Source organism: Ammospiza caudacuta, chromosome 11 (assembly GCF_027887145.1).
Source record: "Ammospiza caudacuta isolate bAmmCau1 chromosome 11, bAmmCau1.pri, whole genome shotgun sequence".
NCBI lineage: Eukaryota > Metazoa > Chordata > Aves > Passeriformes > Passerellidae > Ammospiza > Ammospiza caudacuta.
In genome coordinates this window covers 2,006,386-2,034,367 of record NC_080603.1, presented here as the reverse complement: position 1 = coordinate 2,034,367, position 27,982 = coordinate 2,006,386, and the positions used below count along the sequence as shown (strand labels likewise).

Genomic DNA, 27,982 nt, shown 5'->3' with positions numbered 1-27,982 from the left:
CAATCTTATAATGTGCATATTTTACTCCTTGTGAAATCTTTTTAAATACAAGTAATTCTACTGAAATTTTAGAAGTTTCAAAACCATTTTAACATACTGAAAACAAAACAGTCTAAAAAGACAGGTCTAACAGCCATTAAAATGCAGAAAAAAGCAAGAGGACTTCAGGTAAAAGAACATTGATTTAACAGCTACATTTCTTCCACTAAGTATTTATGTGTTTAGAAAAACAGAGCAAATGTAAAAGAACAGAAGTTTTTAAAACCAGAGTTTATAATGCCAGAAACAGCTTTGAAACAACTTTCTATGTAGTTCTATTTATTTCAAAATTTAAAATTGGCTCATTTTTGTCCCAACATTTTGAATTATTAAACACACTGAATATGACAGAAAAAAGCAACAAATTCCTAACTCTGAGAGAAGAACAACCGTGCAAGCAATGCCAGGGCACTGGGCATTTCTGCATTTTAAGCAAAGAGCTTTACATTATCTTTAATTTTCCTTTTCCTGTCCGTTTTGGAGAGCACAGTCCAGCCCGCCTGGCGCATTCTCCTCATGGTTTTGAGTTTCAGAGCAGAGCCTGGAGATTTCACACTGCATGGAGCTGGGCTCTGGGAAGGAAAATAAAGCCATCCTTTAGTTTCTGTAAACAATCTGATTAACTGCTTGCTTTAATCTTAGGAAAGGCTAGCATACCTTTTTTGGTGCTGTGGAATGTAACTGTGAAGCTTGTGGATAATCTTTGTACAAATTTTTAAATGTTTTTTCTTCCGAGACTATGCTCTATATGATTAAAAGTTGAAAGTTAAATAAAAAGTTACTTAGTCACACTATATTAAAATTACTTTTTCTTTCCGCCTAAGGATATTAAATTATGAAAAAGAAAAGTTGTCATTATGAGGCATAACAGTTCAATAAAAAGAATGTTAATTATGTACATACAACTACAATTCCAGAAAGAACCAATAAATTAAAAATATACATAAATATTGGCTGGAATGTGGAAGCCCAAACTCTTTATTTCCATTCTCAGCCCCAACAATGAGCACAAAGAGCTGCTCAGCCCATGATTTGTTCTCTGGCTCTTACCAGGAGGTCAGTGTGCTCAGAGCTGTCTGACTCAGTGTCCAGCTGCACAAGCACTTTCTGCTTTTTCCTGCTGCTCTGCTCTGCAGGCAGGTTTGTGCTTCTTCCACTCTGCATTTTATCCCTTGGAGGAGTCTTTATAACATATGTCTGGGAAAGAAAATGTTTCTATTTTTAGATCATATTTTATAGGGTAAATATGGAATCTAAAGCCAGTTTACAGTCTGATTTTCCAAGAATTCACCTGACAGAAATGGTGGAACTCTGATCTTTCCATCCAAACATGGAGCAAAGACCCAAACAAAGTGGGGTGGAAATATAATTTTTTTTACTATTTTTGTTGCCAAATTAGGAGAATGAAGGGGAAGCTATGGAAGAGCTGAGTTTCATTGTACATTGTATTTAAGTTCTCCATGCTTATCTGCAGAAATTCAGGTTATTCTGAACTGTAGCCACTACGCTGGACTCTATCAAACATCAAAGAAAATGGGAACAAACAAAACTGCAGGAAAAACTTTCAGAGAAAGATTGATAGCTACATCAAGATTGGTGTTACTTAAAATAGTTTTTTCATTAGAAGTTAAACAGAGAAGCATTGAATGGCCCAGTGCAGTCCTTTTTTAGACAGATAACATCAAAATGGTGCTGGATTCCATTGTTCCAATGTGAAAACCACAAGTGAACTCCTGACAGGGAAGAAGGGTGAGCTCTGCACTCAGGACTACTTTGATACTTTGACCATTTTTACAGCTAGATCAGCTTTTTTCTCTTCCATAGAGGAAAAGTGCCTTTACAAATGGACACTTGTAAGACTAAGTAAAAGAATTCTAGAGACATAAAAAATCAGCAACTGAGCAAGAAAAATTACACACTGGGAGCCCTTCCAGAAACTGCTGTCTAATATCTCCATGGAATGGTGTGACCCTTTAAAACCCCTTCTTATCCCAGGGGGGAAAAAAAATCATCTACAGAGAAGTAAGAAATACAGGCAGAAAAATGCAACAAGAAAAATTCACTGTTAGGAGTTACAAAACTTCAATGTTGGACTGCCCAAGGGACTTCCTGTTCTGACGAACACATTTTTTTTTTTACTTTTATTTTTTTAATTTTAGGAATATAATTTGGAGACTTTCTATTTTTTACATTAATAGATTCACTATATAGATCTAAACAAGGTTTAGGAGTCCTAGGAACATAAGTTTGTATTTTCTATAATTTAAAAAGTTTGAAGTCAAAAGCATTCCAATGTCTTTTGTTGAATGCAAATAAATTCTCATGGCACTTCAATTGACTCTACACATATAAACACTCCCAAATTCTAAAAGCAATTAAAAAGTTGAAGTTACCTTGTGTTTCTTTTCACTGTCAGGAATCATACTGCCAGAGTGCTCTTTTACAAGATTCTCCTACAAAAGAGTTATGTGACAGCAAGGAAGTATTTATTTGATTTCAGTTGTTAAAAATCTTCTTGGTGTAATGACAGAGCACAGTCTATAATCACAGACTGTTACAAAGTTCACACAAAAATATGAAAAATGTGACCAGGTTTAGTACAACCCCAGCATTCAAAAGTCACTGAAAAAAACCCTGCAGTTTAGGGAACTTTTTTGCTTTAGCCAGTTAAAATTACCAAAAATAAAGGAGAGTTTTGTTTTGTTGTTTGTTTATTTATATATAATCTATAATCGCAGACTGTTACAAAGTTCACACAAATCTATGACCAGATTTAGCACAACCCCAGCATTCCAAAGTCACTGTTTTTCTGTTCAGTTTCATTTCTTACCCAACTCCTCCCACAGCACAAGCCCAGGCCACACCTCTCACCCCCAGTGCTCAGGGAATAAAAAACTCCACCTTTTCTTCTATTTCTGCTCTCAGTTGTTCCTTAAGGGAGGACAGTTCCTTTTTCAAACATGACAGCTCATTTTCCTACAATCCGTTAAATAAAGGACAGGGTTAACTCTGCACAGCCCAGAAAAAGGAAAACAGTCCCAAGTGAGGCAGTAATTAACAGGGACACTCATTAGATACACAAGATAATTCTATGTGCTTTTCAGCCCTATACTTGAAGCTTTGCTTTAGCTTGTTTACAAAAGACTGAAGCACTGTCAGAAACAGGTACTTGATCAGAAATGTTCAAGGTAATACCTTAAAACCCTTGGGAGAGCAGGGGTAAAGGGCACAATCTAAATATTTAAAACAAAAGTTTCCTATTCAAAGTCGGGAGTCAGAACATGACACACTATCTGGAGGAGCAGACACAAACACACTGCTACTCCAATTTATTTTTAGAAACATTTGGAGTTTTTAGTGCCCAGAATAAGATCTGTTGCAGCAGGTTGGGTGGGACTGCTACTGGTAAAAATTCAAACCAAACTGGAAAAGTTCCCAGAGAATGTCTCTGGTGGGAAGACCCCAGAGCACAGCAGGAAAAGAAACTCTAAGCAAATTGAAAAAAGATCTTTAGAAGTCACAAACTGACTGAAGATCACATCTTTTGTCTCTCTGTGCTGACGGTGGGCAAGAGGGAGGGATTGGAAAAAAAGGTGTTTTAAAGGTTTACATTAACTCTTATTACTCACTTTTAATTCTATTAATAATAAATTTTGATACTATTTAAGTTTGAATCTGCTTTACCCTCAAAGTGTTTTTCTCCTAATCTTTATCTTAACTCAGTCCTTGAATTTTTCTTTCCCCTCCTCTGCTCAACAATAGCAAAGAAAAATGAGTGAATGTTTTTTTGTGTGTGCCTGCACTTAGCCAGTATAAAACCCCTACACAAGGACATCAGCCCCTTCCCTGAATTATTGACCATTGCAAAGTGCTCCTTACCAGGGCTCTTTCTGATGAGAACTGCTTTTGTTGTTTCATTTTATATACTTTTAACTCTGCATCTTTTTCTTCAACCATTTTATCATATTCATTCTGTGTCAAAAAAACCAAACCAACAACCAACTCAAAACATGTGACTAAATGTTACAATTATAGAGTTATCCAGTCTTAAAACATCATTTTTTCAAACCAGGCTCTTAAGATTCATAAAGAAAAGATTCATTGATGCTTCTGCAGAAACTGTAAACAGGAAATGCTCAATTCAAGTATTATTTTGTGGACTGGCAGAGAGTGCTTTATTTCTGTGCAGCAATATGTGCTCAGCACTAAGAGCCAGCTGTGCCATCTTTATTAATGTATCTGCTAAAGATATTGCAAAATGAGGAATAGAAAGGTAAACTAAAATGTGTCAGGCTAAACTGCTGACAGTCACTAGGTAACCTTTGAGAAAGAGGCCAAACTGATACTGAAAAATATTGCATTCACATGGTATCAAAGGAAGCCTGAACTGAAAACAAAAATCTAAAAATCCCAGAAGTTTAGATGACTGGAATTTATCTGCCCATAGGAATCTTTTCAAAATCTTCAAATGAATTGGATTTTAGATGATGCAAAGTCCAGCATGTGTTCAGCTTCCTTTTCCCAGACTCAGGCCTGTTTCTGCTTTTGAAAGGTCATTAACGTGGTGTCACAAGTTATAAACATGGTATTGACATGGTATCACCCATTGCAAACCACAGCAAGCAGGAAAATCTCTGACCTTGTGCTTTTCCATCAGTGCCACCATCTCAGTTATCTTGTGCTGACAAGATATCTGGCATCAGTTTCTCTCTGTATCATTGCAGTTTCATTACAAAGCAACCTCATCTTTTCTACCTGTTAGTAATAAATTGCATTTCATTCATCAACATAGCAATACATTTCTTTTAAATCTTAATTTCTTCTTCTCCCTGTGGTACAAAGTTTGCAATCCCACTTGGGCTTTATTTGCTTTCAAGATCCCTTTGCAATCCCTCATCTTTTCTGCAGATTGGTAAAATGGGCAAGATCAAAGGTACAGCCATGGCAGGCAAGCTCACTGCAAACCAAAATGCCATTTCAAGCACTCTGCCCTAACATTTCTTAGCATTGCCATCAAAAAATGTGTGGGCAGAAAAATACTAATATGGGAGAAGTTATAATCTAATTTAACTGGGCTGACCTTATACCAAGGGTGGAATTTCTTTGAACTGTATCTTGAAAGAAAGAATTTTTAATGGAGTTCTCATTTTCAAAGACATATTCAAATACTTCAACCTAAGCACCTAATGTACTAAAGCTTTGCTCACAGGGATTCACAACAAGTTCCATTTATGTTAATAAGACTGAAATATGAGCAAGGACTCTGGCCAATAAAGCTTCATAAAAACATTTTAAATTAAAAAAAAATAAATTGCAGTAAAAATTAACACCTCTCACCTCTTCACAAAGTTTATTTTCATTTACTTTTCTTGTTTCTATGTCTTTTTTATAGATAGATGTCAACTTCTTCCTTATGTTGCTTGTTCATATTTTCCATCTCTAACTGCAATTTATTCACCTTTGGAGAATGCAGAATTGCTGCTCTTATTTGTTTAGGAATTACTATGTTAATGATTTTTTCTTACCTCTTATTTTTGAGCACAAACACTGTTACTTTTCAGGTATATGATTCAAGTGTTTCCTATTTAAAAGTTCAGGTGTTTTTTTTTTAATAAAGAGTTGAACTTTGGCCTGAAGTGAGTTAGAAAATACTCAAAGGAACAATGGCAACAGCACAATGGGGAAGACTGCCCTAAGCAGTCACCCTAAATGCTGTGAATGCCTCAAGAAAAAACAAACACATGTTTGTTTTTTCTCTCTTGTAAATCTGTATCAGATTTTCACAGGTTTTATGGTACATTTTCCTCCCAGCTGTGCATTTTGATTACAGTTTTTCCTTTTAAGTTTATCATATGAATATCCTCAAAAAACTCCACTTTTCTTCAAGTGCAGTACCCAAAGCTGGACACAACATTCCCATCAGAGGGATTGCCACTGCAGAACACATTTAAAGAACAGACTAAAAAGAGTAATATATTTTTATATATATGTATATTTCTTTTAAATGCTTTTCTGTTACAATGAGGTTGCTGAACCCTGTTCAGTCCACTATCAACAAAAGAAAAAAAAAGGAACAGATTGGAAACATCATTAATTGCAATGTGAATCCATCTCTTAAATGTCCAATAGTCAGTGCCCAATGATTAAAAATGGAAGCATCTTCTAAAAACTATGAGCTCATTCCTGCAAAGTCTGTATCCCAGATCCAAAAACCAGTTCAGAATGTATTTAACAAGTATTATCATTACTTAGACTGGGAGTTAAAAACACTCACCTCATCTTCTACATGATGTTATTCAAACCTACCTTCCCTTCATAAGTATTGCTTTTCTTGCTTTCTGCAGTAATTTTCTTTTTCAGCACCTTATTCTGTTGAAATTAAACAAAACAAGCCTTGTACCTTAATAAGTTAACAGAATTATGTCATGGTTTAACTGCATCAAGAAATTCTAGCTTTCATCAAGCAAATAACTCTCTGTTGTCCAGCTCAGGTTCCAGAACAATTCTTCAAACAAATGAATGTTCAGCTAATTTCTGTGATAATTACTATTTCTTCATGGCCTTAAGAAAGGCTCCTCCTGAGCAGCAGCAGGGAATAACAAATGAGGTGCAGAATGGGAATTAAAACTAAGATGCTGCTGACAGAAGGTGTGAAGATGTCATGACCAAAACCACAAGTTATTTATTTTTACAGTGAAGTTACTACAGTTTGTGCCAGTGCAGAATTCTTTTCTACTCGTGGTAACTGAGATACTCATACACGTACATAAATAACACTATGCACTAAATGAAAAAGAGTAGAAGTTTATTAAAGATATTATTTTTGTAATTGCTCTTTTCAAATGAAGGCTCATTTAACAAATCAAGTGATCCCTAAGATGACTCTCTAATTTGCTCAGGGTTAGGATAAGAAAGGAGAATTTTTAAATTACATAGGTGTATCTAAAGACATCACAGCAGACACAAACCTGCTGAAAGGGCAACCCAAAATATAATGTGCTTATGTATTTGTGACATTTAAAATCTCTACACACCTCCTGCTGCTACTCTTCAATGCATTTGGTTTTATTTTCCATCTGTTTCTTTAAATTATTCATCTGAAAGAGATATTTCAGACATGAATTAGTAAGTTCTACAAATGACTCCCTATGTGAGCAATTCCTGTAGATGTTCTCAAACCTGCACTTGCACCAGTCTGGTTTGTTCCAATGGGACTGAAACACCAGCTGACATGTTAGAATAATCAGAGTTTTAGCCATAAAGTACCACAAGATGTTAATTAATAACAGTGAACCAGTTCTTTAGTGGTTATGGAGTTAAGAAAGAAGAAGAAAAAAACCCCAAGATCTTCACAATTTAAAAAATGCTCTTGTGTGAAGTTCCCTACATCCATGAAAAAATGAATTTTCCCAATTATTTTCTAGAATCTTCAATAGCTTTTCCTTTCTTGAAATTTCATTTTCAGTTCTCTTAACCTGAAATTAAATTGTAAATCTTTGACTTTTACAATGAAATTTTGAAATTTGCTAAAAACCCCAGGTTGCTTTGAACCAATAGAAAGAAAAGTAAAAATGTTTGAATCTACTTAAGCTCAAACTCACACTACATATAAAAAGCTAATCCAGAGCCCATCCATCACTGAGTGGGTATATGAAAAAACAGAAAAGCAGGTTCTCTGTTTGCCTGAAAACAAACAAATCTTTAATATTAAACTTCCAGCACAGAGTGAACATCCCAGTGACTGTGCTTGTCTTTTGAAATACCAGGGCTCACATGTGGACACACAAGGGCACAGCCGGCAGCAGCTGGGAAAGAAGAAACCTCTGGCAGAGATCACATCCCCCAGGCAGAGCTTTGCAGAAAAAACCCCAACAAAGATTTTACATTGAATGCCGCCCTGCAGGTTCTGTGAGATATTTTCATGACACAGGACATACATTTTCTTCTCTTTCATCCAGTGAACTTTTCATCTCTTCACCTGTCTTTGCCATTTTCTCCTTCAAAGACTCCAGTTGATTTCTAAGTGCCAAATTAACAAGCATTAGTAAATATTTCCTTATTGCCTTTAACTTATTTTCAGTACTTCTAATAAACCCAGATTTTATTTTCTGAAAAGAGCTGCTGGTGTTGATGGGAACTTCATAAGCTGCTCAATGAAAATGTTGTTAAAATGCAGCAACAGGCCCAGTAAGTCAATATGTGAACTGTCCATACTTCTTTTAAGTAGGAAAAGATGTTCCAGGAACCCAAGGAAGATACATCCTGACCTGGACTATTGCAATGCAGCTGTGAAACACGGGAGCTGCCTGTCTGTTGAACTGGGGACACAGAGAGTAACTCTGATCCAGTTTTGCCTCGTCACATTTAATCCATAACCTTCAGTTTCCATTTTAATTTCTTTCACACCTGAGATGTCTAATGCAAAACAAGACAGCTCCTACTGTGTAATACAAAATGATGGCAAACATTGCTCCTGCAGCAATTGGTATTTCTAATCTGAGAAAAATTCTACTTGGCCAACAGCAATTCTGAATAGTTTCTGTTTAGCTATGTAATCTAGAAAAACATTAATCAAAAAATCCCAGAAAGCAGCATTTAAACAGAACAAACTGAGTCTACTTCCTTTAACAATATCAGTTATTATTATTTGTTTTTACTTGCCTTAGCTGGCTATTTGCCTCTTCTAGGTTTTCAACTAACTGCTTTGTATTTTCTTCTTCTTTCTTACTATCCTAAATAAAGACCCATGTGTCAGCAAAGAAATAAAATTCAAAGTGACTTCTTAAACAATTCAAAGACATCCAAAGCACACTGACCTGCCTTGTTCACAAGTGTAAATACACTTCCTTTCCAATTCAAATACAAAAAATAGCTCAGGTACTCTACAGACTCAAGTCATGTTGCAGCTCATCATCTAATTTGTGAAACTGAGTAATTTGTCAAATTGAATGTTGTCCTTTCAAGAAAGCTGGAAGTTTAAAACTTGCCTCTTGTTGTTCTTGCAGCTTCTGGAGTTTTGCAGCCACAGCATTTTTCTCTTGTGCTGTTTGTTCTTTCTCTAGTGAAAGCTTACTGAGATACACTGTTAGCTGTTCATTCTTTAACCTAATTTAAATCAAATGCCCAAGAAGAATAAGAAGTTACATTTTGAATTCTCCTTTTAAATTAAACTTACCCATTATCAAGTGTTATTCCATGCTGAAAAAAAGTCCAGGCCTTTATCTACAAATATAAGCTTTGCAGCAGAGTCAGAGAGATGTAAAAAGGTGACAGAAGAAGGAAAGAAAATCAGAGTCAACTTTTATATAAATATAATGGTTAGTAAAGGTGATGTAGTTCAAAGCAAGATTAGCAATGAATTCAGAAACTTTCTCTTCTTGTTAAATAAGTCAGAGAGATATGGAACAACTACATATGCCATAGAATATATACAAATAGAGAAAGTGGAATTTAGAAATGTAAGTATATAATTAATGGCATATATGTGGTTCAAAACTTCCATTAGAAAACAATCATAGTTCATTTCACTGTGGATTAAAGAAACTTCTATATTACACCAAAACTAATTCAATATTATATTTTCAAAATGGTCATATGCCTCTTGTTCAAGATCTGTTTTCAGAGTCACAAGCTGCTTTAAATAATCTTGTTCCTTCTCAGCTGTACATGTCAGCTGTGCTTTCAAATCCTGGAATTCTTTCTGCAAAATGAAAAGGAAGAGTTTTCAGTATCCATGTGCAAACTCCAACTGCTGGAGGTTATCAGACATGAGCTAAGAGCACAAGGCTTTCAGAAGAACCCAACAACATCCATGTCATGGATTATCCAGATTGGATCTTTCCAATCTCTGCTGGGATCTGGAAGTGGTGTGAGACAGTGAACTGTGACACCGGTGCTGTTCATGTCTGTCCCCTGCTGTGAGTTTCATTACCTGGGCTGCACAATTAGGGTGGGACCCTGCTCTGGGTGCTGTTTCTTATGTATAAACTTGTATCCAAGTCATGATGTGTAACTTCACTATTTCTAAAAACATGTTACTGTTGCCCTGCTTCAGACCTCTCTCATCTGGAGAGCGTTTTCATTTCTCTCTCCACATTTTTCTCTCTCTGCATATTTTCTACAGTAGCCTCAAGATTCTTCTTCAATAAAAGTCGTCCAATTTACCCATTTTAGAAAATGAGTGAAACTCAGTTCAGAACATTCAATGCACAGATTATAAGAACAAGCAGACACAGTAAAATGCACACATGATTTCAGACTATCTTAACTTTAGTTGATATGGATTCTTGTTAGGCTTGTAAATATAAAATCATAATGAAAATAAACCTCTGTTAAGAGTGTATTTCATATAGCTTAGACTTCTGTGACAGAAAATGGGCCTGTGTCACAGCACAGCAGGGTTCACAGAGGCCAGAGCTAATTCCTTCCTGGAAGGAAGAAAAAATGGGAAAACTTTATATCCAGAGGGAGTGGCATTTGAATGGGCATGAACAAAGAAGGAAATAACCAAAAACCTTGAGATGGAAAACCAAAAACATGGGAGACAAGAAAAACCAAAAGCACAGGAGACAAGAAAAACAGAGGCAATAAAGAAGTTCTTCAAAGAAAACACTGAAATTGTGTGTGAGAAAGTTTAGTAGAAATGTTAAGGTTGACTAGAGAAGAGTTTATTTATGGCATTTAAGATACTTAAAAAGCAAGAGGAATTTCATATGAAGAGCAAATGCCATGAGATTAATAAAATGAACATTCACCAGAGTTTCTGACAGCTCTTCAAGTTGCACTTCTTTATCACATTTCACTTTAGTCATCTCTTCTACAGCACATGGAATGTAAAATGAATGGAACAGAAATGATTTTTCATATTTAGCAGGCAGTATAAAACATTTACCCTTTTGCAATACCCAGTTCTCAAAACTTGTTGGATTAAGTTAAACTGAAAAGCTAATTTATGACTTAATCTAAATGTAGACTTGAGAAAATGATTCAGACATTAGCAAATCTATATCTGAAGAGAAACTAAATATATATCTTAAATAAAATTTAGAGCCTATTATGTTTTCCACTAATATAGCTTCAAATAAACCATGGACTGTAAGACTGGAGTGTTCTCCAAGTATTGATGCACCTGCATTGTTCCAGAAAAAAAATCTGAACTGCTGAAGGTATCAGATGGATATGCTGAGAAAGGAAACTAGTTGTTACTAACTTCCAGATGGTTTCTATGTGCACATTCACAATTCTGGGATTTTTTGCAAGTTCTCAACAACAAGGCAGAGCTCTTACTCTGGGGACTAAGGAGCACATCCCTAGAAACCACAGGATATCAAATTGATGATATTTAAAGACAACCCCTGCCAGCATCATTCCACTTCCAGCATGGGGAGGGTCACAGAAACCTCCATGGGAGGGTTTTATCTCTGCTGCAGAAGTCACTCATGGCACCTGCAGTGCTGCTGCTCTGAGCTGCAAACCAAAATGACCTGCAGAGGAATTCATGCATGAATGGTCTGACTATTGGAGCTGTGCACAGCACTGCCCTTTGGCTGCTGCCAGCACCAATGAGCCCCAAAGAAAAGGGATCAGCTGAGTAAAAATAAATCCAGGCATTCCTGACAGGCACAGGCACTGTAAAATCATTTCCCAGCTACAAGAGACAGTCCATTTCCAGACAACAGCAGAAAACATTTTTATTACTGCCCAGCTCATTTTCTGCCTTTCTACAACCCTTACCCAGTTCAGCAGATTTATTCTGGAGCTCCAAGGTAAGCAGCTTTGAATCATCTTCAGATTTCTTTAATCTAAGAAAATGGTAGATTAAAAACCCCAAATGTAGAGTACAAAGCACTGCATTTGAAACTTCAAGGACAATAAGACAAAGTCTTACCACAAGCACTTTAAGAACATTTACCTTCCAACAGGCAGGTGATAGATCTGCCTGCAACACACATCAAATTTCACTTTTACAACCTCAGAACAGTAGACATAAAAGTAAACAAATATATACCTACAGAAATCTGTATTTCTTAAAGAGAGAATTGTGAAAATTGGAAGGGGCAAAAATTTACTTTTTATACAGTATCAACTATCACAAACAAAAAAAATTACATTAAACTCTCTGCATTTAGACCACTGTGGGGAAAAACCTCCAAATTTCAGCTTCATTTCCAATTGTTCTTGATTTTGTCATAGACTGCAACTTGTAAGATCACTCTTGGAATTTAAACTCATTCATTTACCTATTTTGCTCTTCTTGCAGCAAGCTTTTCAAATTGGCAACAGAAGTCTCAAACTCCTCTGTCAGGGCTGCAAGCAAAGCCTTCAGTTTTTTACATTCTTCCTCCTGCTCTTCCTTTTCTCCAGTGACCTGAATTAATGTCTTCACTGTAGTCTAGAATTCAGTTTCCAACTTCTTTTGAGACACCTTCAAGACATGATATCATTTCTAAACATGTTTTGTATTACCGCACCTGAGTGGGTGCGGCTGGTGAGAGAGAGACGACGGTGAATCTTGTTTCTTGAATCAGAAGGCTTGATTTATTAATATATTATATATAATACATTATGACTATACTAAATAGAATATAGAGAGAGGTTTGCAGAGCCGCTAGCTAAGCTAAGAATAGATAGAAAAGAATCCACAACAAAGCTGTGTCCAGGGACTCAGTCCCCTGGCTTGCACTGATGATTGGCCCTTAATTATAAACATAGAAAATGGGCCAATCAAGGTGAATCCTATTGCATTCCACAGCAGCTGATAACAATTGTTTACCTTCTCTTCTGAGGCCTCTGCCTTCCAGAAGACACAGAAATCTGAAAGAAAGGATTTCTGTGGAGAAATGTCTGCGACAGTTTTGCAACAAACAGCTACAGCTGTTTCATGTGTAAAGTATCCATTATTATTTATGCAAATACTCATCTAATCTATTTCTACTGTAAAACTATAAGCAAGGGGTACCTCTGCCTTTTGCAATGGAATTTTAGCCTCTTCCAGCTCTGCCCTCAAATGTTCTTTACTGACCTGGGATTCCTTTAACATTTTTTCATTATGTACTAAACAAAAAAAGATGTTTATATTTTTAAAAATAGGATATTTACTAAAAAAATGCTGCTAAAAATGGAATATTACATACATTTAAAGAATGTAACAAAGACCAATGGTACTAATATCATCTACTATAAAATAATATATAAAATTTGAATATAGATGGCTTAAAAATATTTAAAATCAAGTTCTGAAAAGTGTCCTCAGTGACATCTGCCTGACTGTACATTTGCAAAACTGAAGCAACATATTTTCCCCTTGCAATTTTCAAAAGCTCTCACTGCTTGACTCCCCCTAAAAACTGCCCTGCCAGTCCTGCTCCCACATGAGCAGCTCCTGCTCCAAACAAAAATAAGGCCTTCAAGGCCCCAGAATTCTGCTGCCAACCAGCAACAGAATAAGACTATCATGGCCCTGTTTCCTATGCTTCTATACACAATTACATCTAATAAATAAACAATCATAAACAACTACATTTCAATTCTAGAAACAATTACATTTAAACACAGCAGGCAGAACTCTTACATTTTGCTTCCATGAAGTCAGCAATCTTATTTTGTGACGTCTGCAGCTGAGCCTTGATGTCTTTTATGACATCATCTTTTTCATCTCTCTGTATGGTAAGAGCTGAAATCTAGAAAAGTGCAAGAAATATCATCATGAAGTCTGGAGAAGGGACAGATATTGATTTTCATTTGTACTCTAGGTATGGTTAGCAGCCATTTTGCTGCCATTCAAGTTAGATTAGATAGATAGATTAGATTAGATAGATAGATAAGATGAGATAGATAGATAGATAGATAGATAGATAGATAGATAGATAGATAGATAGATAGATAAATAATATTTGGCTAGATATAATCTTAGCCAAATATTGATCAAGTCACATAAATCTAAACAAAGAAGTTCTCCAATTCAAAATCAAACCATAAATTCCAGGAGACTAAAGGTACTGAAACACCACTAAACTTAGCAGAATTTGACTTAAATGCAGCTTCAGATGTTATTTTGTCTTTTTTACTAATGCCCAGAAACACTTCTTGGCTCTTGCATTGCCCCTTTAGGCACAAATAAAGCTCTACATCTTAGAAAGTAAAATGAGCAAACCTGCTTTTCCTTTTGACTGACTTCCAGTTTGCATTCTTTCTCAAACTTGTCCACTTTTTTTGCTTCTTCTTTTACTTTGGAGATACAGTAACATCCATAGTTAACATTCTAGCTGAAATATACTCCAAGTTCAATACAACTTCCACTTTAAGACTGCTTGGAATTGTACAGCTGTACCATTTGTTTCCCCAGAGTAATTGTTGAGGCAATGTTTGATTTTATAATCAAAATACTAACAGAAAAGAGCATGTGAAAATGAAACAGGAACATACCAGACTATACATACAGAGAGAGAGCATTTAGCTAAAGTTTCTGTAGCTATACACTAGTGCATTGTCATTTAAATAAACAAACTATGGGAAGTAAGTATTGATCTCTAGACTGTACTTCACAGACAAAACTTCAATTTTGAGTGACTGTTTGAGAAATAAAGTTCCAGCTTTGGCCCAGTGGAACAGCAACAGAAGGGGCCAGGCAGTGACCAAAGGCAGCAGGAATAAAAGAAGGGTCCCAGTGTCTCAGTGTGAGCTGCTCACCATTCCAGCCCTTCACATTTCTCTGCCCTGACACTGCATGTGTAACACAAGCTATGAAGTACAAAACTGAGCCAGCTGCATAAACACAATAAACAGAATTCTCACATTTGAAACTCATTTCCAATCTGTCGTTCTCTGCTTGCACACGAAGCTCTTCAAATGCCACTGTCATTCTCTAAAAACAAAATTTTATATTTGAAGTTCAATACTGGAAACCCTGGAACTTCTCCAGGGGCTGCTGCCCACCTCAGCCATTCTAAGGAACCAGCAGGGAGGTGAAACAGAGCCCAAAGAGAAGCCAGAAGCTGTGGCAGTGACCCAGCACTAAGCACACATCACCCAGATCACAGGATCTACATCCCACACACTGCTGCACCTTCTCCATTTAATGTGTTTGATAGAACACAAAAATAATTCTTGAAAAGGGATTGAAAACCCAACTTCCTGCATCAGACATGACATGATACCCACACAGGATGGATACAAACAGTATCCCAACATAAACATGGAACTCAGCTCAGCTCACATAACTCACATTCCTTGCATCAAGCTTGCTCACTTACTTCTATGTTGCTGTGAAGTTCCTCATACAATTGTATTGTTGCTTCCTTTTCCTGTTCATCTATCAAAGCAAGAACATATGAGAAAGTTTTTCTTTTGAACAAGAATGCCAGCTGCCCAAGTCATTACACTCAATCAGCAAAATGAATTAAAAAAGGAATTCTCAGCTCCATTCTTATTAAATAAGTCATTATGAAACATGGTGTCAAAAGTTACAGAATCTAGGGAAAAAGTGTATTTCATTGAAACATTGAGCAAGCTCAGCTTTTAAATTTCCTTCCTAAGATTTTTTTTTTCTGTGAAAAGTGTAATTCTGGATCAGTTTATGTGACATAGTATTAATAGTATTAATGCTGTTGAATAATAATGTATCAGAACTGTTAGTATTTATAAACTGTAATCTAGGGTTAGCACTGAATTTCTTCCTATCAGCAGATACCTATACCCACAGAGCTGTCATTAAAAAATTGCAACAACACTCCAGGTCCATATTTTCCTTCTTTCCTTTCACTTTTGTGATTGATACTATTTTTTCCTAAGAAAACAATTAAAAAGAGAACAGTAACAGAAACAGCTATCAAAAAAGAACAACACATCTATATACAAGTGTTTCTAGAATTAAGGCTAAAAAGAAACAGACATTTAAGTATCCAGGATCAAGTTAGTAAAATTCTAATTATTATAATAACGATTCTAAACTACATATAAAGTAGGATTTCCAATCAAGAACATATTTTAAAACCTCAAGAATTTAAACTTCGTTAAGTTATCCAACTGACTTGGCTTGTTCAGTTTCATGAGAAGAATTCCAGTTACTCATTATACCTTGGGGTTCAGACCTTTTTTCCCCATAAATATGTGATGGCTGAAAACAGGAAATGTCAGCTCGGGAAATTTGTTTCAGAGTGCTGGGAATTCAGAGTAGATTCTACTGCCTGAAACCAGGCATGAAGTGTCACTTCTCATGTGTGAATACATTCCCAGAGTGTGGCTGGGACTGCAAAGCTTCAATGGGCTGAGCAGCCTTGGGGAGCCCTGCCCTGCCCTGCAGTGGCTCCAGTGCCAGTCGGGGCTGTGGGCACTGCCTCAAACCTGGAGCACTGTTTGGGCACCCAAAGAGCTCCCAGGCTGGCAACCTTGCAGCAAACAATCTCACTGCCTTCAAAAGCCCTCTGCATTTAGCACTACAAACCACAAGTCTGTTAGACCTGGGGCTTCACTTCCAATTTTGTGAGCCACTTAAAATTCATTTCTCATTCTGAGAGCCACATCCAGTAGATCTCAACTGCAGAACTTTTCTGAACAGCAGGAGAAGTTTCTTCTTCTTGCTTCTGTTTGTGAATTTAGAGCAAGCTAAAAGTACATTTACTCTGATAAATAAAAACTAAAAAAGCATTTACATTTGCTGGTCTTCTCTGTGAAGCGAGTGCAGGTTTCCTTGAGCAGATTACACAGATGCCTTGAAGCAGCAGCTCTGAAGGAGGGGAAAATATCATGCTTGCACAGGAGTGCACAGTGCTTTGTGCACCTAAGGAGCAACAATGGAAATGACCTTCAAAATTTAACAGCTACACAAAACTGCCCACATGGAAACTGATTATTTCCACCACAAAAATATATCCTTGGTTCTATTACTTACTCTTTCAAGAGATCTTTATTTTCACATATCTCATCTTCCAGTTTCAAATGGAGTTTCTCATTTTCAAACAGATTTCATAGGGAACAAATGCAAAAAGACACTGTTATTGAAAATATATATTAGAAATGCACTTGAACTTCTCAAATCCCGCATGAAAAAGTCATTTGGGGCATCAGTAGACAGAAGTCTGTTTTATCTGGTATTACATGCTGAGTCATCTTTTGCATGAAAGATGTAATAATTAATGAACAATCATTTACCAGCAACTGAGACATTTACAGGTATATTCTTCATACACACCCTCACACAGGACAGGTGCCTGCAACTTCTCAAAATAATCATTTTCTCAAGGCACAAACCAAACTGCAACAGTCTTTAATATTTAATTGTATCAATAATAGTGTCATACTGAATCAGGAAGCACTGAACTTCATCTATTCAATGTACACTATACAATACTGGCCTGCAGTTCTTGAATGGCTTTATTCTGTGCTTCAATAATCTTTCTATTCTCTTGGAGTTTTCTTTCTTTCTGGTTTAGTTCCGTTTCCACAGTCAGTTTCCACTGCTTGATCTTCTCAGCCTCTTTGTAGAGTTTTGAGAACAATTCATTCATTGTTTCTGGATTCTATTAAAACAGGTTCCACAAGTTAATCTCAAATACTATCTAATTAATAGTATATAATATCTAATTAATACTGTTGTAGATAATGTATTTATCTCTTAGAAACATCACAAGAGTAATATTTTTTTTCCACAGATGGTGATATAAGCTTATATATGATCAGGAGCCCAAGTTTAAATCGTTGTGCATCCTCTGTGTATGTATCAAAAGGCATTACAGGGCACATAGGAGATACAAATACAATGAAATATCCCAAAACCCCTTCAGACATCACCAAATAGATGGGCTTAAAGACACAGACAACTGCAGTCCACCAAAATCAATAAAAATTTTGCCAGAATTATCAGTGAAGCCAAAATTCCTTCTAGCAGGTTCTTCACCCCATTTCTGTCCTCTCCTTCTGACAGACACTGCTGAGTTAAGTAAAAGCAGCTTCAGAGACTTTGCCCAGGAGTACCTGTGATATTGCCATGGACACACACAGAATCACAGAATCACAGAATAATGAGGTTGGAAGAGACCTCTCAGATCATCGAGTCCAACCTATGCCCTGACACCTCAACTGCAGCACCAAGTGCCATGTCCAGGCTTTTTTAAACACATACAGAGATGGAGATTCTACCACCTCCCTGGGAAGAGCATTCCAGTGCTTCATTATTCTTTTAGTGAACATTTTTTCCCTAATATCCAACCTATCCCCTCCCTGATGTAGCTGGAGACTGTGTTCTCTGGTTCTGTCAGTGCTGCCCGGTGGAAGAGATCAACCCCACCTGGCTCCAACCTCCCTGCAGGAAGCTGTAGAGAGCAATAAGGTCACCCCTGAGCCTCCTCTTCTCCAGGCTAAACAGCCCCAGCTCCTTCAAACGTTCCTCACAGAGCTTGTGTTCCAAACCCCTCCCCAGCCTTGCTGCCCTCCTCTGGATGTGCTCCAGCATCTCAACGTCCTTCCTAAGCTGAGGGCCCAGAACTGGACACAGCACTCAAGGTGCAGCCTCAGCAGTGCCCATACAGGGGCAGAATGAGCTCCCTGCTCCTGCTGGCCACACCATTCCTGATCCAGGCCAGGATGCCATTGGCCTTCCTGGCCACCAGGGCACACTGCTGGCTCATGTTCAACCAGCTGTCACCAGCACCCCCAGGGCCCTTTCTGCGTGAGCACTGCCCAGCCACACTGTCCCCAGCCTGGAACGTTGTAGGGGACTTCTGTGGCCAAAATGTGGAACTCAGCACTTGGACTGATTAAACTTCATGCTGCTGGACTCTGCCCATCCATTCCACTGATCTAAGTCTCTCTGCAGAGCCCTCCTTCCTTCCAATAGATCAACACAAGCTCCCAGCTTAGTGTCCTCTGCAAATTTACTCATGAAGGACTCAATGCCCTCACCCATGTCATCTATAAAAATATTAAACAGAACTGGTCCCAGTACAGCCCTGAGGGACAGCACTGGTGCCTGGCTGCCAGCTGGATGCAGCACCGTTCACCATCACTCTCTGGCCCGGCCATGCAGCCAGTTCTGAGCCCATCACAGAGTGCTCCTGTCCCAGCCGTGGCTGCAGCTTCTCCAGGAGTGTGCTGTGGGAGACAGTGCCAAAGGCCTTGCTGGAGCCCAGATACACAACACCCACAGCCTTTCCTGCACACACCAGGCGGTCACCTGCTCACAGAAGGAGCACAGGTTGGTCAGACATGACCCACCCTTGGTAAAGCCCTGCTGGCTGGGTCTGATAGCCTGGCCATGCTGGGAGTGCTGTGTGATAGCACTCAGTGTGAACTGCTCCATTATCTCACCTGGCACTGAGACCAGGCTGACTGGCCTGGAATTACCAGGATCCTCCTTCCTACCTTTTTTGTACATGGGTGTCACACTGGCCAGTGTCCAATCATCTGGAACCTCACAGTGAGCCACAACTCCTGATAAATGATGGAGAGAGGCTTGGCAAGCTCATCTGCCAGCTCCCTCATCACCCTGGCATGGATCCCATCTGGACCCAGGGATTTATAAATATCCAAGTGTCCCAGCAGTTCTCTGCTCACACACGGAGCAGGAAGGAAAAGCACCACCCTTGGCACCCTTGTGCCCTTAGAACACCTTGAAAGTGCCCTACAAGCAGTGCTGGGCCAGTGGTCGAGGCAGGGAGAGCAATACAAGAGCCCTAAGGGCCCTTTGGTTCACTTACAACAGCCCCAAACACCATCCTTGTTTTGGCTGCATCACAGTTTTGTTACAGTCCTGATGGTACTTCAATAGCTTAGGATAAAAAAGTCTAAAAAGTTGTCAGGGATATGAAAATCAGCAGGGAGAGCACAAGAAATGTGTTTTGTGCTAGCAAACAGTGTTTTGTAGCTGCAAAGTACAGAAGCTATTGCAAAAAAAATGAGCTGTACTGAGTTGTGCTAAAGCAGAGATCTGCTGGTAAAGACACTGTGAAAGGAATCCAGTGCTTGAGGAAACCACTGAATTCATTGTTTTACAGATAAAATAAAGCCAGACCAGGCAATTGGGATAATCCACTTCAGTTTTCCAAATAATACTCTGACTTCAACCCTTCTGCCCCTCAACAGAGTATTCAGAAGCAGTTCCACAAGGATACTTAAATGTTTAAATCTTACTCTAATTAAAGCTCATAGACTTTGCAGACACTTCAAACAAAGAAAAAACAACAACAATATTGCAATCACCTTAATTTTTAAAGATTAATTTCCAGGCATGTTCACTAAATCACAAATATCTCCTCTAAAGGGATTCAGCTTTAAACAGGAGACAGAAAACCTTATTCTCTTCTGACTACTTCCTTTAGCCCTGAAATATCTACTGAATAATGCTTTAGGCGCTGTTTGGGAACAAATTCAAAAGACCCTAAGGAATTACATGTGCAGAGCTGATACTTAGCTGACCTCTTCATCTACTTCAGAGCAAAGTTTCACTTGCTGTGAAATTGTATCTGAAACATGAAGAGATTTTGATCAATGTATTTCTAAAAAAAGTAACAGTGAAACTGTATTTAACAGTTACAGATATGAAACTGTGAGACTACTCATGAAAATTAAAACTTGACAATATATAAAAATCTAAAGAAGGTGCATGGCAAATATTCCAATCGTACCTGAATCAGTGATTTCGCCACGGCTCGACACATCGAATGGCAGCTTAAATTCATCAACTGAGTGTCTGTTAATACCCTGCACAAATTTAAAAATTAGTTCCTTAAGAGTAGATTTGCAAAGAAGAATTATAAAAGCCAGAAAAAATCCCTACAGATGATGTGAAAATAGAATGTGTCATTAATTAAACAGCTGCCTACAATTTTCAAAGCCCAAGGGATTGGTAATGGCTTTGGAACTCACTTCTTACTTCCCAGTGGTTGATCAAACTGTTGGTGTCCTGCAGTTTGATTTATAGACTGTGGCCAAAGGGGAGCTTTCAAAGCAGGGAACTCAGCAGCTCCTGCCTGTCTGGGCACTGGTGCATGGCAAAGGACTCAAGGAGAAAAATTACTTTTCTGAAGACTTCAGTAGTTGATATTTCTTTTTTGCTTTATTTCCAAGGGCACTTCTAAACCATATCTGATTATGTTTCAATATGAAAATACCCTTTTACAAGTTTTTGAAGTCACATAAGTTCATCCTGTAAACAGCTAACTCATCTGATGTCAGAATATCCTGTTTGATTCTCAACATATTTCATAAGGAGCTTCGACATGAAAAAATAACTTGTTGAATTCTCATACCTCAGTGTGGGGACAGAACATTTTCACAGCACACCTGATCTGGTGAGACCAAGACACCAATGCCAGTGCGAGCATCTGAGTGGGGCCTGTGGGAATCCATAAAATCAGAGGGGTTTGGGAAAGCTGCAAAAGGCAGGCCTCAGAGACAGCAGAACTGTGATCAGAGCCAAGCAGCAGCCATGAGATAGGTCAGCAGAAAAATTATGCAAAAAGTAGAAAAGTAAGGACAAATAGAACAATGGTCTGTGTATTAATGCTTGGCTAGAATAACTCCCTAAGCTACAGAGAAGTTTATCTAGCAAGGTATTAGGAAGTTCTAAGCTTAATAATGGAGCTCTGTGCATTGTGTTTCAAGGCTTACAAGCAGGTATTGTATTCAAAAAAGGCAAGCATTGTTTTAACCAAAGGTACCTGTGCTTATAGTGGTTGGATAGAACTACTATCAATCTGCTTTTGCTTTGTGTGATTGGTCAAAAAACTTTTAAAGTAAGTTGTAACATTAAGTTCTTTGTCTGCTGCCTGGGATGTGAGCTGCTGGCATCTTCCATTGTCACAACCATGTAATACGACTGATGCTGGAAAATAAAACAGCTCAAGGCAGTTCCTCAGCAGCCCCAACCCATTGGTGATTTGTACACAGACCCCGGTCAGCGATAGAGTCCTGCTCACCCTCTGGGCTGAATTACCCACAGCAAACGCGGACTTACAACACAGAGCGGAAGCTCCAGAAGATGATTCCCTTCAGTTTTGAGAAAACACAACAACAAAAGTCTTTGAAATTCAAACCGGAGATGTCTGTGCATGTGCCACTCTAGGCATACACACAGAAATGAGTCCAGTGCAGGAGCCGTCCAGGCCTATGCAGGGGCAGGTGTGTGTGTGTGCTCCAGCTCTGCCGGGGCAAGGGGCAGGTGTGTGTGTGCTCCAGCCCGGGGCTCTTTGGGGGCAAGGGGCAGGTGTGTGTGTGCTCCAGCCCGGGGCAAGGAGCAGGTGTGTGTGTGCTCCAGCTCGGGGCCCTGCCGGGGCACTCCCCGGGCCCAGCACTGTCCCCGTGTCCCCGGGAAGGGCCCCTGCACTTTCCCCTCGTCCCCTCCTCAGCCGCGGCCTCCAGAGCAGCACAGCCCGAGGGAGCGGCCGGGGGGGGGGTGTGGTATGGACCGCCCTCAGCGGCCCCGCGGCCGAGCGCTCACCTGGGATCTGCCCGCAGACACCTGCCCAGCGCTCAGGCGCGGCGGCATGAACAATTTAAAGCGGTTTTCCTTCTCCATGGCTCCGATAAAAGGGCGGGCGGGGCTGCCCCAGCTCCCGGCGGCCGCTGAGGGCTGGCGCGAAGGGCGGGAAGCGGCAGCGGCCCCTCAGCGCGGGAGAGCTCTGAGGGGAAGGGGGGTCCCGCCTGCATAGGGAATAACTGGGGGAGCCCAGTCCTCCCGTGGGAAAAATGCGTGTTTTATGATTGCCTTTTCGCAAATATTAAAATGAATATTATATGTGTTGTGTCAGAAAGTTATGCTGTATTAATTTTCTTAAGTAGTGTGTTAAATCTAGTTTTAGGGTATAACATAATGTTAAAATAAAAACTATGCTATATGAGATACTTTTTTTAAAGAAAGGACTCGCAACGAGATAGCGGCCACAGGACACCTAAATCTTTCAGAGAAAGAGAATTTATTGCTCTCTTATCAGAAGAAACGAACTTCTTCCTGCCTGCTCAGCTATGAAGACGCCGTCAGGATTCAGAGGAAGAAGACAGAATGCCGTATTTGAATAGAATTTATGCATCATGTGTGAGGAGTATGAATATGCAACAGGCTATTGTTTTTAAGGGTTAACCCTCTGTTAATGTGTGTCCTTTTTCAGGCTTATGCTGCCTAGAAGTTACCCAGACGTCTGTAATTCTTTGTTTCTATTATCTCATATTGTCCTAATTCAAATTGTCCAAATTATTAATACTCTAATTATAAAAGTATCTTACGTAGCATAGTTTCTATTTTAACATTATGTTATAACCTAAAACTAGATTTAACACACTACTTAAGAAAATCAGTACAACATAACTTTCTGACACAACACATATAAAATTCATTTTAATATTTGTGAAAAGCCAGTCATACAATATACATTTTTCACACAGGTAATGCAGGCCCTGGAGGCATCTCCTGAAGCTGGCACAGCCCCAGCAGATGGCATGGGTGAGGAGAGGGCTGCTGGGGGGCAGTTTGGAATAACTGTGCTGTCCTAGGGTGACATTAGGACGCTTGTATCCCCAGCTGTCTGTTCTGTTTATGCTGGATATTATGTTCTGTGCCTTCAAGACTGGCTCTGAAGAGCGAAATTTTGTTTTGGTTTTGTTATCAGCCGCTCCCCCATGGCTGGCAGGACACAGAGACAGGGCAGTACATGGTGCTGCTTTTGCTTTTTGCTTGGCTTTTTGCTTTGCTCTTGCTTTTCTTTCTGCTCATTAGTTAGTTTAGTTAAGCACTTCGAATTTTTCCCTGGACTGTTTCCCTTTTTTGGAACCACTCAAACCTGCTCCAGACTGGGACCCGGAAAACACCGAGAGTTTGCACCTTGTGGCTGCAGCAGCTGCCCCAGCACCGGAGGGACTGATAACAGAGCGACCACTCCCAAGAGAGACTTTCTGAATTTGTCATCTTTTTCAGAGTGGTGAAAGAGTGTTGTCACCTGGTATTGTTCATTTTGTGTGCTGGGGGTGCTTTGCCTGTTAAATAAACAGGTTCTTTCCACTTCTCCCCAAGGAATCCTTCCTGACCCGGTTGGGGAGAGGGGCTGTGTGGGTTTGCTTTCTGGAGGGGCCCCTTTGGAGGTTTTCTCCCAAATTTGCCTTAAACCAGGACAAAATTTGGTGCCCAATGCGTGGGGCTTGAGAGAGAGTGGAAAAACCCCTGGTCTGACTGCATTTTTGTTGCCATTACTCTGTGTTGGTATAAAGCAGTTAATGGCCATGCTTTTTGAATTCATAATGTCTCTTGGAGTGGAGGCTTGCATACATTTCTGGTCCCTAGGTGCAGAGGATCATTAACGGGACATCACACCATGATCAATATGATCAAGTGAAACCAATTTATTACAAAAAGCAAGCCATATTTGTACTGTTCTCTATTGTTCACACCTCAAGCTAATACATGATTGGTTAAATCCTTTTTACGCATGCATTTTGACATTTCAGTTAATTTTAGTTTGTCTTTCTTCTTCATGCATCTTGCTGCAGGTTTTCTTGTCTGCCTTTGCATCCTGAACCATCTGCTGCTGAGCGTGTTCTTATCCTTTTGTGTCCTTCAAGGGCATGGTGACCTTAGTCAGTTTCTATGAAGGCTGGATTGTGCATATGTTGCATATGTCCATTGTCCTGCAAAAAACCCTCAGCACTCCTCCCAATGCTTTCTGGTCATTCAAGTGCCCTTCAGCTGACTGGTTTCATGCTTTGAGCTTCAGGGAATTGCCCAATCTTTCTGAAGCTCAAATAAATATCGTATTAGTCAACATCTTAATTGTGTTTATATCTCACAGAATTACCTTTTCTTTTGTCTTTGTCTGAAACTGTTGCTGTACGGAAATCTCTGGGAGATGGTGGACATGTCAGATGGTGCTGGGACATCCCAGTGCACTTGGACCTTGGCTCTGCACAGGAGAGCACTTCATCCCCTTTCTCTCTTTTCCTCCCTCTGGGCATGGAGGGAGCTCCTGACTTCAGTGTGCGACTCGTGTGTGCAAAGAGCAAATCTGGGCAGAACTGGGGCAGGGAGGGTTTGGGGAGACCTTGGGATCTGTGCTGGGCACAGAAGGTGTTTTCCATTGCTCTGAGGCTGTCTGCGGTGGAAAGTGGATTTAATATCCAGCAGAGGGATGACTTTTGCATTCGATGGAGCTGTGCTTTCCCTTGGCTTTGTTGGCTGACAAGAAATGAACATCCCTCTGTGTCTCAGGCAGCTCCTTCTCCAAGGAAAGCAGGTGGGAGTTGGAGCCAAGGAGCTGAAAGCTGCAGGTGCAGCCTGGGCTGGAGGGAGCTCGGATTTACACAAGGCTGCTCTGAGTGCCAGGGCTGGGATGGGGGAAATGGTGGGGTGGGGGTAGGGACAGAGTCTGATTGATTGTCAGCCATGAAGGGTCTTGATTTTCATATCTATTCCAACTGCATGAGGAGGTACTTGGATTCAGTGTCAATTGAAGATTGCACATATCAATTTATTAACAGGGAAAAAAACCTAAACGGGACCTAAGAAATCTTTTCTCACTGTTTTTAAAATAGAATATATTCAGTTTGAATGCACTTCTGAAATCTCTCTTATTAACCACACAAGATTTGGAAACTGAAATCAAATTATCCCCAGAGGCTTGGCTTGTTAAGATGTTCTGAATGTTAATGAGCCCTGGGACACTGAATTCCTAAACTCAAGAACTGAAGGCTGAACAAGCCCCTAGAGCAGTGAAATTCAGCAGCAGCCTCCAAGGTGCTGAGGATGTCAGCAGCCCCCACTGAGGCCATCCCTGCCCAGAGACCGTGGGGGAATGGGCAGACAAGGAGAGCGTCCCTGGGGCTGGGGCAGCACAACTCAGAGGCACCAGCGGCTCCAGCTGGGAAATGGAGTGTGGAATGTGGCTGGGAAAGCCCTGCCTGGGCTGTGCCAAGCAGGACAGACAAGCCCTGACTTCCAAACGCTGAACAACTCTCTCAAGGAGATATTTAAAAGGAATTACAATTGTTTGTGTACTCTGAGTTTGAGGCATTGGAGAAATACCAACAAGAGATTCTCAGGAGCTCAAAACAACAAACCAGCTATTACTGAGTACTTTAGAAAAGCAGAGAAACTTGGCAAAAAGTTTATTATGACATCATAGTGGTTGTCGTTTGTCAATTTAAGATTTTTCTGTTCTTGAGATTTCTTAATTAATGTATTGATTACTTCTGGGAGTGTAATGGGTTTTAGTGTCCGTTAATTATTTATGTATTTGTTTTGTTCTGAAATGGGAGTATGAGAAACATAAAGTAGGCTTAAAATTTTAAAAGGGTATAAAGAAAATTTCATTAAAAGCAGTCTAAGTACAAAAGGCATTTAGAATTAAAAAAACTTTTCAGTACATTTTTTTTTCTTTCCAACTTTTTCTTTTTACTGACAATGGAAACAAAGTAAACTTAAAATTTCTAATTAGTTTACTATTTCAAGAATAGTCTTTTTTAATTTTACTTAGGGAGAGAAATTTTTTCTTGTTAAGGTTATGAAGATTTTTTAAAAGGGGAAAAATTAGGTTTTTTTGTGGTTCTTAATTCTCTCATGCATAACAACTGTCTGGGGGAATTTGTTATTATGAATATATTTTTTTTATTGCTCCAAGCTTTTTTACAGCTTGTTGATGGGCCATGTAGACCTATGGGATTTTGTTTTAAAGATTAGTTATTTAAAGGTAAATGTTTTTATTATTTACTTTTAAAATCATTTTTATCTCTAGGAATAGAGATCTTCTCTTGGGGGTACTGGATTGCTATTTTCTTTCTGCTTAAACTTTTTATGAAATTACATTTATTTTAACATTTGTTTTTTTAGTAAAGACTTTTTTGTTTGATATTATTTTGAATATTTTAATTTTTTATAGTTTTATATGTAATAAAGAAAAATAGTCTTTTCTTTATAGTTTGTAAGAGGATTTTAGTTTTAATATTAAGGTGGTTTTTTTCTGTTTTATTTGGGGTTTAATTTCTTCTTTACTGACTTTGATGGTCTTATCTTTTTTTTTTTAATGTTTGTATTTTGTTTTTTGCCCTTACTTGAGGGAGGATGTAAGTATTGAAAGGATTAACAACTGACCCGCCAGTAACCTGTGGTGGAAGTTGTGTTAGGATTAGTTTTATGGTTGGTTATTTGGTTTTTACATGTTTAATTTTAGTGGTGGGGTTATTTTGTATGGGTTGAAGGTTGTAGGAGTTTTTAGTTTTAATTGTGTTGGGGTGGAGGTAGACACTTGATGGTAAGATTTTAATAGCTGTGGCTGGCTTTGTTCTGGTTGGGGTTTTGTGGCCTCTTCTGTTTCCCTGTTTGGTAGTTGTTGGGGTTTAGTATGGTTAGAATGAGGCCGATGGGGAAGGCGCAGCCCAGGGAGGGGAGAAGGGGCTCTTGCTTGGTTTGGTTTAGTTTGGTTTGGTTTGGTTTGGTTTGGTTTGGTTTAGTTTGATTTGGTTTGGTTTGGTTTGGTTTGGTTTGGTTTGGTTCAGATGCAGGCCAGGGCCAGGGCCCACTGCTTCTTTGTTGACTGGACAAGAAAGAGGAGGTTCCTGAGGTTTTTTAACATATGTGTTTCACAGTGGTGTGTTCAGTATCTTAGTGGTTTAACAGGTTGTCAGTTACACAAAAACTTTTGTACTACTTTTAAAAATTCTTCTCACGTCAGACTATGACAGATATTCAATCAACAATAAACACTTCTCAAGGCATTGACTTGGCCCATTCAACTTCATAAACTCTAAGCCTGTTCAATTTAATGTTAATCAAAATTTGCAGGAGCACAGAAACAGAAGAAGAAGAAGACACAGAAAGAGAGAAAAACATAAGATTTAGAGAAGCACACACACAGCTACCAACTCCTGGATTCCAGCACTGCTCAGACAGAAATTCCAAGAGGATGTAGGGTCAAGATGTGTGCTTGCATTGTGGTCAGCCTTTAATACCCCTTGGTTTCCCTGGGCCCTT

The 27,982-nt window shown here is 39.1% G+C and overlaps 1 pseudogene; it reads right to left on the bottom strand.

Moving 5' to 3' along the window:
* On the bottom strand, positions 1 to 22,549 carry LOC131562397 (synaptonemal complex protein 1-like; annotated as a pseudogene).
* Positions 22,550 to 27,982: the final 5,433 nt, after the last annotated feature.